Genomic DNA, 14,394 nt, shown 5'->3' on the forward strand with positions numbered 1-14,394 from the left:
GCCACAGCTGGACCCTGGGCACCGGGAATGTGGCTACTGTAACTGAGAAATCAAAATCTACATTTTATGTAATTCCAATTAAAATAGCCTCATGTGACCTGTTTCTGCCACTCTGGACCCCGAATCAGTAGAATCCCATACCATTTTGTTGCTCTTATATCTCCAATTCCTTTCTTTCAGCCTTTCTCAGCCTTCTCTTTATGAGGATGACATTTCAGAGACTCTATTGGATGGGACATTTGTCCTAGTTTCTTCTCCCCATCTTGAAATTCTTCTCTGGAACTTATTTTTTTGCACCAAATTTGTAGGGTGTTTCTGCATCTGTGAATCTGGGGCCCTTAGCACCAGCTGAGCGTGTAATCAGTCCACAAAGGGCACTACAAGACACAGGGAGGTATTTAGTGCAGTTTCTCTGATTACAGATAGCCCTTCAGGTAAAGGAAGGGTAGATAGAGGGAGTGTGGGCTTGAAGTGGCTGTCCCCAAGGTGTGGGGGTCTCTGCAGTGGCTGCTGATGTAGAAAATAGGGAAAGAAAGGACGTGAAAGGAAACAAAGTTAGAAAATGTGGTGTCTTAACCTGAGCACCTTTTAACCTTGACAGTGAAGCTGTGAACATCACAGCTCCGTCATGTGGTTGTCTGATATATGGAGATAAAATAGATATGCAAAAGCCATCAAGGAAAATGGTTCTCATTAGTCATTTTTAATAGCATATAGAAAGGCTGGTAGGAATTCCTGTAAAAGGTTAGAAAGTAGATGGGAATAATGAGGAAAGCATTCATAGAGCGATCATCAAGGTTCTTCCATGTTGTATTGCAGCATGGGTATGATTTGCATTCCCTCTTACGGGGGTCCCTCTTTTTTAATGAGGCACCCATCTGGCTAAGCTCAGATTGACTACGTGGGACCTTGATCTACACCCCCATCTTTGTGGGGCAAGACTCCTCTGCTGTCCACAGAGCTGTGGATGCAGTTTATAAATAGCAGGTCGTGCATCAGATAAGGGGGTCCCAGGCTTTCACCCAGCACACCGTTATTTGATTTTGTTCCTCTTGTCATATTTCTCAAGTGACTGCTTTGACATGCAGAGAATCTTACAAGTGAACTTTCAGGAAACAGTAGATCAGCCTTCCAGGGGAGTTGAACGTGGCAGAGCTTCAAATGGAGATCAAAGTTCCTATTCACACACATGTGCATATTTATATAGATAGAGCTCTAGACTTTCATTGTATTCACATATTCCATATGCATAAATCAACATACAAACACTTAATGTATGTATTTTTCTTATGTATGTGCATACGTACAGAGACTTCCAATATAGTGCATAAGTTTTCAATGAAAATGACTCCATTAGTTTTGACAATATAAAGAACCCAACAGGAACTTCAGTGAAATGTAACAAAGTGGATAAAAAGAATTAAGAATCCCCAGTGACAAGTGTGATTCAAAACAGGCAAAGGCTACTTCTATGAACAACTCCAAACGCTTTTGTTAGTGGATTGATTGTGCTAAAGGTTTCCCCACCCCCTGATCCAGGATGCCTTGGGAGTGCAGGATGGATTAGTGCGTTGGAGAGCTGAATTGCCCTGGTTAGTAAATGTAATGAGGAAAGATCCTAGGTACGTGTACGAGTGACCACAGAGAATTTCACCTTCATATCCATAATGCACTAATTAAAGACTATAAATAGAAGAAAGATCAGAGTAGAGGAAAGAGAGAGGGGAAGGGGAGGGGAGAAGGGAGGAGAAGGGGATGTCCTGGGGACTGAATTGGAGCAAATTATAGTCCATGCTTGTATAATCATGTCAAAATAAACACTGACATTATGTACAACTAAAATGAATAAAAGTAAATTTTAAACAGGTGCTTTGAGGGGAGAGTATGCACCACCCAGAGCTCAAGCCTGGCCTTCTCTAGTGATGGTTCCGTCTTCAGCGTCTGTGCAAGGTAGCTCCCCATCCTTCTACTGATAGAGGAATCTGTCCTGACCATGAGTTGGAAACAAGCAGGCATGCCGATATCAGGGAAGAAAACCCTAGGCTCACAACTGCTGAGCACAGTTCTTTATGTTTCTCTTCCTGTCTTGACATTTCTGAACCGGCTGTGCTGTCTCTGACTCAGGATGGTTGGCTTCTGGTGTCTAGGCTTATGACGGCGTAAAAGCAAACCCAGGGCCACCCGCCCTCCCTTCCAGGGCAGTACGCAGCCAGTTACAGACACAGCTGGTGTCACCATGAAGAAGGTTTGTGCAGGTGATCTGCCCAGCTGTGGGCTAACAGAAGTGTTCTGGGGGTCTTTAAGAGGGGCTGGGCTCAGCTCTGACGCTTGGTAGGTTAGGGTGTTAAAAGAATTCACGGTATTTTCAACTTACAATGAGTTCATGGGAACACACCCTCGATGTCAGAGGAGCATCTATACACCTCAGAGGGGAACTCTAAGAAAGACAGGAGATGCATCTATACACCTCAGAGGGGAACTCTAAGAAAGACAGGAGATCCCTTCAAGAGCTGCCTCGCTGGTAAGGGCTCCAGTGGGCACTGTGATTACCAATCACTGCCAACCTGAGCAATGTTAATTGATAAGTTTACAGGTGTCAAATGTGCAGTAGGTTTCAAACACTGAATAGGAAAATTTTTGAATTTTTTCATTAATAAGCTCTATATCGATTACATGTGGAAATGATGATTGTGCTAAATGGACTATATTACTAAAATTATGATCCCATATTTCTTTATATCCTTCTTAATGTGACTACTAGAAATTGTAAAATTAAATATGGGTCTTTATTTTTATTTCTGTTGTACATCACCGGAATAGAAAAACTATAAAGAACTAAAAATGACATAATACAGAAAAACATTTATCTTCAGTTAATCAAACTAAGTAAAACTAGTATGATCAAAAGGTTTTAGGCTAGCAAGACGTGAAAAAGTACTAAGGCCTGCTATTAGCATATACGGCTGAGATTACACATTGTTGAAATTTTTGTGAAAAAATGTTAGACATTTAAAAGTCTTTAAAATATTGTTCTTGTTTTACCAAATAACTCTACTACTAGGAGGTGACTGTGAAGAAATAATCAGATTGACTAGACAGAATTATGAACAAAGACATTAACACTAGTATTTATTTTAGAGACATATTGCAATAAGTTGTGTATTAAAGGAATATTTAAATAAAAGAGAGCTCACTCACATGATATTGTCCGAATTCTGGTCACAGAGCATTGTTGCACTAATTTAATAGTGGATATTCATAGAACATTCGTTATACTAATCTATCAATAAATGTTCCTGCATTGAAATACAATTATTCTGACACACTAGTGTGGTTAACATTGTTTTTGATTGCTTAACACTGTCATTTTATTGTTATTACATATTTTCTACAATTGAACATGAAGAATATAGGCGCTCCAAACACAAAATGATGATAAGGAAATGGAGACATTAATTACTAATGTGATCAGCATATAACATGTGCGTGTACGGAAGCAATGCACTCTACCTCATAAATATGATAATTTTTACATGTTAATCAAAATGTTCAAAGAGATGGAAATGCTAACTACCCTGATTTGATCATTATATATTGTAAACACTTATCAAATTATCATACTGGGCTGTATAAATATGTACGATTAATATAATGCCAATTAATACAAAATGAACATGGATCTCAGGAAGTGAAAAGGAAGACTAAAGCAGGTTTGTATCTGCTGATTTCTTCCACTACATCCTCTATATTTTTCACTTTCTCATCCCCTAAATTTAGAAATGCCTTAAATAGGAATATACAGGTGATTCACCTTGTTTCCACTGAACTCGTTTCATCTTTCACCATTTCTCCCCTGCCAAGCTAAGTTATCATTAAAGAACAGTCTAATCACAGATAAGCTCTACAAAGTTTCTTTGAAAATGATAATGTTAATTTTAAACCGGATCTTTTTAACCTTTCTTCTCTAGGTGTTAACATTTTCTACAGTTTTTTTTTTTTTCCTGGTTGATATAAGAAGAATCAGTACTAGAATTCTACTAATTTACATGTTTATCTCCCACTCTCATCTGAACGCATATTCATTCTATTTATTAATCACTATCTGATAAAATTTAATTAAAGTAGTTAGAATTATTCCCCTTCCAAAAAAACCCTGTGACATTATTTACATATTTAAATGTGACCGTAGCAATTTACTTGAGTAAGAATCAAATCTTTGCAGGCTGAAGATGTGAACTCTGACCAAGCCCTCAGTTCTCCTGGTCTTCAACTTGCCAAACCCTGCGGACCTTGACTTCTAAGGCTCACCAGTTATGACAGCTATTACCCTGTGGTAATCAGTTTCTGTCTTTCTCCCCATGGTATGTGTGTATGTGTGTGTGCACATGTGTGCATGTGTGTGTGCACATGTGTGCATGTGTGTATGTAATGGTACCATGCGTACATGTATGCAGACTAGTGTAGTGTATACTGCTAAATGTGCATGTGAAGTGGGACTTCACATCCTTTCAACTTGGGCTCCTGATGACTCATGAAATTGACTTAGCTTTCCATGTTTATTTGCCTTCTTTCTTTATTCTTTGGAGAAGTGTCTATTTATACTTCTGCCTATTTCTAAATCAATCGTACTTTTTCTTATTATTGGCCTTTGACAATTCTTTACATGTTCTGGATCCAAGTTGTTTCTCAGACGTATGTTCTGAAAGCATTTTATCCCACAGCTTCCCTTTTCAATTTCTTAGAAGGGTCTTTCACAGAACGAAAAGTGTGAATGACTGATGAAGGGTGACAGCTCGTATTCATTGGCTCTGCTTCTGATGTCAGGTCTATAAACTGTCTAACCCCAGGTCCAAAGATATTCTCAACAAAACTATCATTTATGAGGGAAAAAAATTAAAGGAATAAAATGAGGGCAAAATGCAGTTCCTTCCCATTTGGCAGCCATTTCTTATAGTGATCCTCATCTCCTTCTGAAACTGCCGTCTTGTGGATTTGGGGCCTCTTCCACGTTGCTTTCTGGGTCATGAAGGCTCTTCCTTTTCTGTCTTGCGTCCCTCTGTGCTACTGAATGGTATTTTTCATCACAGTGTCGCTTTTCTTCTAGCCTGTCGAAACTTGATGATTGAACTTTCATCTCCAGAAATCCCACTCATATTTTTTTAATTTCTGCCCTCACATCGTTCACACTCTCAACGCTTTACCTGATTGTAATGGCTGCTTTCATGTGACGTCCATCTTCTCCATGGTCTCTGCCACCTTCCTGGCCTGCTTCTGCGGGTGGATTTCCTCCCAGGAGTGCACCTTCCTGCCTCTCTGTGTGCTTCTCCATCTTCCTTGGACAGCAGGGTCTGTGAACATGCCGTCATTACGTGGTTTTTTGTATTTTGGTTTTGGTGCTTTGGGATTTGAACCCATGGCCTCATGCATGCCAGACAAGCACTTTGCCACTGAGCCACATCCCCAGACCCAATGTTTTGAGACAGCTTCTTCCTCTAAAGAGTGTTTGGCTTTATCTTGGTAGTCAGTTTTTAAGTCTTGTTCCCAGGATTGGCCTGTTCATAAGGTGTGTTAGGATGGAGTGAAGTGTAGCCCTTCCTGTAGAAACCCAGGACTAAGGAAGGACCCTCTGTTGCCCTGCCGGATACTCCAAGAGTCCAGTGAGGTCTCTTCATCTGGCTGGTTGGAACTCAGCCACACTCCAGCCTCCATTGGCTTCAGAGGTGGCTCAGCTCGTCCCCTGTGGGCTGCTGGGAAGTTTGGGGACTGCAGTTGTTCGGCTGCATCCCGGGATGCTTCTGTTGGGCCCTCCTCCTCACTCTGCCCGCTCACGGTCTCTGGTGGAGCCGACTTTTAGCAAGTTTCTGACAACAGCAGGTCCATCTGTTTTGCTGGGTTTCCTCGTTATTTAGGACAGGAAGATGAGTCTAAATGATGTCATTTACTTCAATCTGGCTGCAAGTGGCTGCCACTGAGAAGTCTTGTGTTGTGTAAGAAAAATACACTAAAAGTTGGAGGAAGCCACGGAAATAGGATATGGCTTCATAAAAAGAAAATAATCTGTGGATGCTAAAAATGCTTATTGCACAGAAATAGAGAACAAAATAGGACACCAGAGGCTGGGGAACCTGGGGGAAGGAGGATGGAGAGAAGATAGCTAAGCATTACGGGGGTGGAGCTGGGGAGGAGGAAGAGCTCCTTATATTCTATACCATGGCACAGTTACTATTAAATCCTGTGTTTATAAATAGCTAGTAGGAAGGATTTTTGTTCCCAAAGAAATGATAAATTAGGTGACAGATATGCCAATTACCTGAGCTGTTGCACGTACCCAATAAATACGTATAATAACATGCCAACTTAAAAGAAATATCTTCAAATAGGTACATAAAAAATCTGTATATATGTCTATTTAAAGGAAGCAACATAGAAATTTTGAAAAAAAATTTGCAAGAGTTTGCCCTTGAAATATCCGGTATCGTAGGAAAAAGGAGATTCATTAAGCAGTATTGGGCCAAAGTTCATTCAGTTCAGGACCAAAGTTCATTCTACCTAAAGGGACGTAGTTTAGAATTCCTCCTGCGATGTGGTTTGGGGTCTCTGCCAGAACCATCCCAAAGCATTCCCAGTCAAGGTTTGCAGGAAACTTGTACAACCCGCCCAAGCCCTACCCACCCAGCAAACAGGAATCCGTGGTCACAGATGGATGGCAGGTAAGAAGACCCACACACGTTGGTTCAGCAGGTGCTTGAGTGTCCTTCTGGTTCTGCTACATGTTCTGTTTAGGAAAATGAACACTTTTGGTCGTCACATTCCCTTCTCATTGGAATGTGGAGTGGAGAGAGAAAACTGGAATGTGCAAACTTTTAGGCTTTTTAAATAAATTTCATTGTAGCCATAGACATAAAAGAATTTCCTTTTACTAAATATTTCCATGTTTTAAAAATAGCCTATGCAAGCTAACTGCCTCTAAACATAGATCACCTTTTCAGATAGAGACCCTAGTTGATACTCGGCTTGCAAATTGCTAACTTATTTTTCAAGATGTTTGCTCCAAAGCATTTGCAATGATCTTTCATGTTACCTGTCCTTAATGTTAAATTATTAATATACTTATAAAAATGGTTAATGCTTTCTAGGTTCATAACATAGCATTTTGTATGGTTATCCGTTCCTCATATTTCAAAAATGCATTAAAGTTTAATTTTATGTTTGCTAGGTCATTGTTCAAGATGACAAGCTACTAAACATGGATTTTATTTATTTGTATTATGGAACTTTATCTGGCTTTCCATGAACATAAAAAAAAGGAAAAACAAACCTATTTTCCTTTCCCCTAAAAGTATAATTCGTTGTTTAACTGTATTCAAATTAAATAAGTATTATACTTCTCTCAAATAAACCAACTAAATGAGAATAAATACTTTATCCCTGATATAAAGCACAATAACCTTAGAACAATTTTCCATTGTCTCAGTTCTAAAAATGGAACAGTCGGATCATGGAAATTGGCTGCTACGGATGGCCCAGTGCAGGGTCACAGCTTGAGGCCGTCTGTTGTCCTAGCTCCTAGAAATACACAGGCATTCAGGAGCATTCCGGCAGCAGATGCTGGGAGGAATTCCAATCTGCAGCTATCTGCAGAATTTTGCAATGCTAAAGGTATTGAAACTGTACCAAAGGGTCAAGGAATGGAGCATCCATGTTATGTTGCCCTGGAAGGACAGATGTGTGTGGCAGAGACTGTGGGACGCAGCAGGCACCAGTAGATCTCATAAAAGACCATGTAGTTACCAAGCCAGCAAATACACAGAAGCAGAGGCGTGAAAGCTAAAGGATATAAGAGCAGAACACGCATCGACACGTCCTGGAAGAGCATCAGCACTGACTTCCTTCTGCAAATTGGACTTCCAAAGGTGAGCATAGAGGCATAGTTGGAAAGTTAAAACCCGTTATATGACCTGGAGCCCACGTTGGAACTGAAAGTGGATGTAAAAGGGATCTTTATGTTGAGTCCTATTGTGGAAGTTAGTAAGGCTTTTAAAATAGGCACCATAACAGACTGGCATTAACTCCAGAGACTGGCACAGCTCAAACAGAACATCTTTCATATAGATCCATGTGGTAAAAGGGGAAGGTAACTTACACTAAATTATGGGGGGTCCCATCCTCTTCTATGATGTCTTTTCATAGGTGAGGTCTGCATGCTACAGACTCTACCTGCTAAGGCAGTTGCTGCCAGCAAATGCAGCCACCTAGTTCTGCTTCATGGACACATAGTGATTTTACCAGGAGTAAAAATTACATCATAGAAAAACAGCAATAACTTTCGTATATGGAACGCCTGCTATGAGCCACCCACAATGCTGTGAGATTTATATTTTTAATAACATCTTACTTCTCTCAGCTATTTTTAAAATAGGAGCAATCCCAATTTAGAGATAGCAAATAGGGGCCTAGGAAAGTTAAGCTACCTGTCAATAATCACAAGATCAATTTAATTATGTTTAAAGTCAAGATTAACGCTATAAAGCTCTATGTTTCAAAATAAATGAATGAGAGGATGAATGAATATCTACACATACTAAATATCTATTCACTGTTATGTACCTTGTATGATCTAAGTAAGTTTTAGAGACAGAACAAACTGATTATGCCTTGATTATAACTACTGAAATAATAACTATTGTGTGGTTATTAATTAAAAGAATTTATGATACTCTCAGCCATCAGTAGCTCAACCCAGAAATACAGCTCTTTCCATTCTTGTGTGGTCAGTAGAGCTGAGAGTCAACCACTTACAGAACTTTGGATTCACCACCCCTATTTCAAAGATAGTGAACCTGCATTCAAAGGCCAATGAATGGGAAATCCACACCACATCACCATACACAAAGCAAGGCAGGGTAGGGACAGAGACAGAAGTGCTCTTCACCACATTCTCAGTGGGTACTCACCATTGCGTTAAACTCCCTCCCTGAAATGCACGACCATTACTTCGTCACAGCCAGAACGGAGTTTCTCCCTCATGGCCTCCTCTGTATTCACTTGGAAACACTGAGGCCCAGAAAAACAAAGAAAGAAGAAATCTGCGAGGTGACCTGTGGTGGTAAGTGTGGTTTCATTCTGGTGAGTGGCATCTAGCCAAATAAAATTCTCTAAAAGGAGTGGTTCAGAAAGGGCTACAGTAATGTGCTACATCATCGTTGTATGAGTCTTTCTTACCTCTATCTCAGAAGTCCCACTGATGGAATTCAATAATCCGATTTAAAATGCAGAGAACTTTACTTGATGGGAAACTTCTGAGATCTAAGATAAATGAAAGCTAGGCGACTTAACCTTTTTTACAGATTTGATCAACCCAAAGCAGAACAAAGCATACTCACACAAGTTTTTGCACCGAGTAGGTCTAGAAAACTAACTTCAACTTCCACGATGCTGATAGTGAAGATAGGCAGATGGACATGAATACATACATGTGTAAGTATATATTATATGTAGACAGATACGTGCATACATATATCATAGATATATAAACATACACATAAATATAGATATAGACTGTGTATAAATATATGTAAAACATCTACTACACGTGTAGCTAAGTCTACATTAGTCAGTAGTCAGTAGTCAGTAGAGGTGAGGCCAAGCATCATAGTGGAGGGTGTGGAGGAGGAAGCATCTCAGGACACAGTTACCACCCAATTAATCCATTTCAGTGGATGAATCCACTATTTACCTCCCATAATCTAGTCATTTCATCTCTGAAACTTCTTGCAGTGTCTCCCATGTGAGCTTTGGTGAGACACCTCATATCTAAACCTTAAGAGCAGATATATAGATAAACATGATAAGAACTGGTGAATCTGAGTGAAGGATGGTCAGGAGATTTTTGTGTCATCATACAACTTTTCTGGAAGCATGAAATCACCTCAAAATATAAGTACTGTATGTTTTAATTACACAATAAGTTGTTGAAAGATGCTTAGCAAACATTTGTAGAAATAAGTAACTAAAAATACCTCCTCAAAGTGAGCATATTTTAAAAGATGTCTAAAATTAGAACAAGAAAGGCCACAAAAAATCAAAACCTCAGATGCTTCTCCAGTAAAAACAACCCAGATCCACATGAGAGTGAGCGATGGAGAGGTGGGGTCTAGGGAGTGGCTCCTCTTTACAAAGCATGTTCAGGACTTTCATCCACCTACCACTCATTCTTAAATAATGAATTTAATCACTTTAAATGCAAAGAAGAAAGATTCATATAAGCAAATCAATGAAGAAGCATCTTGGAGAAAATTCAGAAGGCTCAGAGAAAGATTCCCTGAGGTCTAACTGAATAGTAAGAATTTCAACAGGAAGACAGTGTCATCCCAGGTCAGACTAAGATCTGCAGAGACATTGGGACAAGCTGAAGAATACTGAAAACAGATGTCACAGTGAGGCGTTTTCACCAAAAGAATAGCTATCATCTGTAATAAGTAGACAGAAAAATAAACAAATAAATAAATAGTTAAAGCTTGATGCCCAGGTCAGCAGGGAAGCCAGGGTTGATGCTCCAGTGAGCGGCTTAGCCCTTCTGCATTGGTGTTAGAGGGGCTGCTGAAGTGACCAAAGGTTGTCTAGTCCACAGCCACTCTTGAGCATGGCCCAGAGGGGGTGCAGTGCTGTGTGTTCACCAAGCCCTGAGTGCTTTTTATATCTGCTTCCTGATTTCCAACAATGAGCGCACTGAAGACTAGTGAAGCTGAGAATGGACCTGGGCTTTCCATTGATGATGAGAGCTGCCCCCTGTTCAGTGTTGTTCCTGTGTATACTTAACATGAAGAGTGCAGGTCCTCTATAGGATCTTCAGATTAAATGTGAGTAGGAAACTCTATGGGTCCCATCACCAGAGCGATTGCCCCCTGGAGAACATGTGGCTGAGAGCTCTGAATGGGGAAGGCTGTTGTGCAGGTAGAGGACGGGGACTGTCAGTCGAACTCTGTGTGGGGCTGGGATGCTCAGCAGAGCCTGAGTTTGTGACCCTTCAGCTCCCTCCCGGGAATTCAGAAGGTGAGATCCAGTGGGGTAATGATCCGCCATTGTCTTTATTCTAACGATCTGGGGCCGGGATGCTATGCTCTGTGGTGGATTTTGGAATTCTGCTCCTCTCGTGAGGTTCCTGGAAGCACCAGGAGTCAGCAGGAGGACTGTGAGAGCCAGGGGGCACTGGAGTCACCAGGATCTGGCTTCCAAGTTCCAGTTGTGACGTTGGGAACCGGTGGAGACCTCTGCTATGTTTTCTGAGCCTTGGCTTTCTTGTCTATAAAAGAGTGGTGTAGGACTCTTCTTCACAGTGGTGACATCAGGATTAAAATGGGTAGAATTTTAAAGCATGAGAACAGTGCTTGGCTAGAAGTGCCCGACAAACAGAGAACACTTCACGATGCTTCTCACATGACACTTGTTCATTAAAAGTTCATTTTAACTGAGTGTCCTGTTGCACCTATGCGCTAAACCCAGCAACCTTCTTTCAGGGACAACTAGGGGCCTAAAGAATATTTCTCTTTCCCTTTCTTCATCTTGATCTTTAAAACCCAGGCCTGGGAGCTCTTCCTCTGCACAGTTTTTGCTGACAACAAGATCAAAAGTGCCTGTGTGCCTGGAAACGGACTTCAAACAACAATAGAGCCCCTCACATTGGCAAATGGAGACAGACGTAGCCACCCAAACGATCAGAACCTGAAGCTAAGATGAAACTTACATAAACCCCCACCATCCCCAAAGTAAAATATGAACACGTGTTCCAAAAGAGTGGAAAGACCAAACAGTAAGAACAGGAATAGAAAATGTCTTGATTCCCCACCCTCTCATGATGCTGCAGAACACATGTGCTGACTTCCCTGAAAACCACTTCAAGACCTGAGGAAGCTGAGATGCAACGTGAGTTTGAGAAGAAACATTCAGCCACACACCCATGACGTTTCCATGATTCTCCTTCCTAGAGTCGAATGTGCAATTGCAAGATTAAAGAATCAAGAAGCTTCTCCCTTATTGCTTTCCTGAGATAACCAACAGAGCCAGGAAGTCAGGTTTCCAATTTTCTTTTCAACCTAGAAAATCCTGCCAGATTCCAGAATGATGTGCCTCCAAGATAATGAAAATAACTATTCAAACTTAGTTCATGAAGACCTCACTGTGGCCCATCATCTCCTCCTTCAAAACGACCTGATTTTACTGGGAACCACTTCAGTTTCTCCAGTCAGATCACAGTTTTAACTCGACAGGATGCTTCCTGACTGGAACCTTCAGGTCATAAACTCTTTTCAACCGATGCTTAACGGCAGAGTTTGGCTGCTTGCCTTTCACGGGCCAGATTCCACTCTCAGCTTTGAACCCTGGATATTCCCTTCTTCACAGGGATAGTTATCAGTATTGAATGAGACCGTCCCATGAGGCCTGGGGCACAGAGCTGGCCCTCCATAAACCTGAAACTCTCCTGGCTGGCTGTCCCCTCCCCACAGCCCAGATACTGAAGGGAAACCATAAAACATAGTTCCCTCCCTACTTACCTATGCATGCTAGATTATTTGTGATATTATTTTAATTTATTTCTTCTTTTGGTTGATAAGCCATGAAAAAAAAATATATTAGACTTACTTTGTGGAAAAGAGTGAATTTTGCAACCATGAAGACGGTTTAGGTACGGTTTCCTTGGGGATCAGGTAGGAGTTTAAGGAGTCCCTGAGTTATCGTCCTAATAACAAAGAGAAAAAATACTGTTTAGACTTGGAAAATAATGCATCCACAAAATCTGTACTCCCACGGGAGGATAAGCTTGCAGGGGGAGCAAACAGCCATCCAGGCCACAGGCAGTGGCTCCGCTGCTGCACTCTATCCACGCCCGGAACCCTGGCTTCACCCTCCCCACTGCTGCCGGAAGCCGTGCCACCACTACCCAAGAAATCCTCCCATTTTTCTAGCTATAGATTCAGACAAAGGGAAGGTGATCTGGGCTTGTGTGATAATCAACCACGTCCTGAATGCAGTTCACACAGGAGCAGCCTCAGGGAAGGGCACTCCTGGGCTGTCGCTGAAGTCCAGGCTTAAGGGCCCTTAGATGGGCTGACACTCCTGAGAGTGGCTCATCCCCAGAAGAGGAGCCAAAAAGCTGAGCAGGGCCAGCAGAGGAAGGAGCACATCAGACAGAACATTCTGAATCAGTTTACACAGGAAGATCTCTGATACGAGCTGAAACAACAGCGGGTTCTGCCTGGAATCACTGTCTGTATTCCCCTTGACTAATCTGCTCTAATGAATCCCTTACTCCCACAGCAAGACATAACAACCTCCTGGACACCCTCCCTCTATTGTCTCAAGCAAGAGGCCAGCACAGCTGAGGGAAAAATCCTTGCCTGGTGCCCCGGGTTATCAGTCTGCTTCTCTTAAACCTGCTCCTGAATTGGGCCACGTGGTTGAGAAGATCGATGCACATGGCGCCATCTGCGAGCTAAACCGGGGAGCCCATGGTGCAGGCCATGCGCCCAAAACAGGTGAAGCCAAAAGAGAGAACCTGAGCCCTGCAGAGGGTCAGCCTGACACTTGGGTAGGTCCAGTCCAGGTACTCGGCATCCTTAGAAATCAGCATCTGTGAACCAGATGGCCCCATCCTGTCCTGAGTGCTCTCTGTTTTCTGCTTATGTTCCTAAATCTAAGTCTTATATTTTAATTTTGTTTTGTTTTGAGATTCTTTGCTGTTTTCTTTGAACTCATAATTATTTAAAAATAAAGCTGGTCATGTTTATGGATATAGCCTTTGGAGAAGAAGACAGATATAAGCAGGCATTTGATTTCTTCCTGGGTTCACCTTCTAGAAGCCTAAAGGTACACAGTAGTCAGAGAGAAAATAAAATGCTTGGAAGACCTGCTGAGGCAGATAAGGGGGCTCGTGCCATCTCCCCTAAGTGCCCTCCCAATGGGAGAACTCTCACCTGGCAGGAAGAGGGAGACCTGGGAGTCTTTCTGACCTGGTGTGTATTTGCGTTTCTCTACCCGAGACGCTCTCCCCACATCCTCCAGATCCACAGGAAACCCCCACATACCCCAGGTGAGGAGAACTTCTGGCTGACTGGCCAGGCCCTCGTTCAACACCGTCCCTATTCCACACTGTCTGACAACCAAAGATCACTTTTTGTTTTTTGATCCCAAGCTCAAGAACTTTCTAAGCCTGCAAAGCCCTCCGGACACATGACATGGAGCTAACGTAGCTCCTCAGTGCCACTGCTGTCCCCATGTGTCCTTACAGCACTGTCCACACGCTAGTGTAAGTGTCTGGACTTGCTTATGTTTTTATGTTTCTGTCTCTACTAGTACACTGCAGGGGAGAGGTCCCCTGTTATTAAGCTTTGTGTCCTC

This window comes from Marmota flaviventris, chromosome 6, assembly GCF_047511675.1.
Source record: "Marmota flaviventris isolate mMarFla1 chromosome 6, mMarFla1.hap1, whole genome shotgun sequence".
Lineage (NCBI taxonomy): Eukaryota > Metazoa > Chordata > Mammalia > Rodentia > Sciuridae > Marmota > Marmota flaviventris.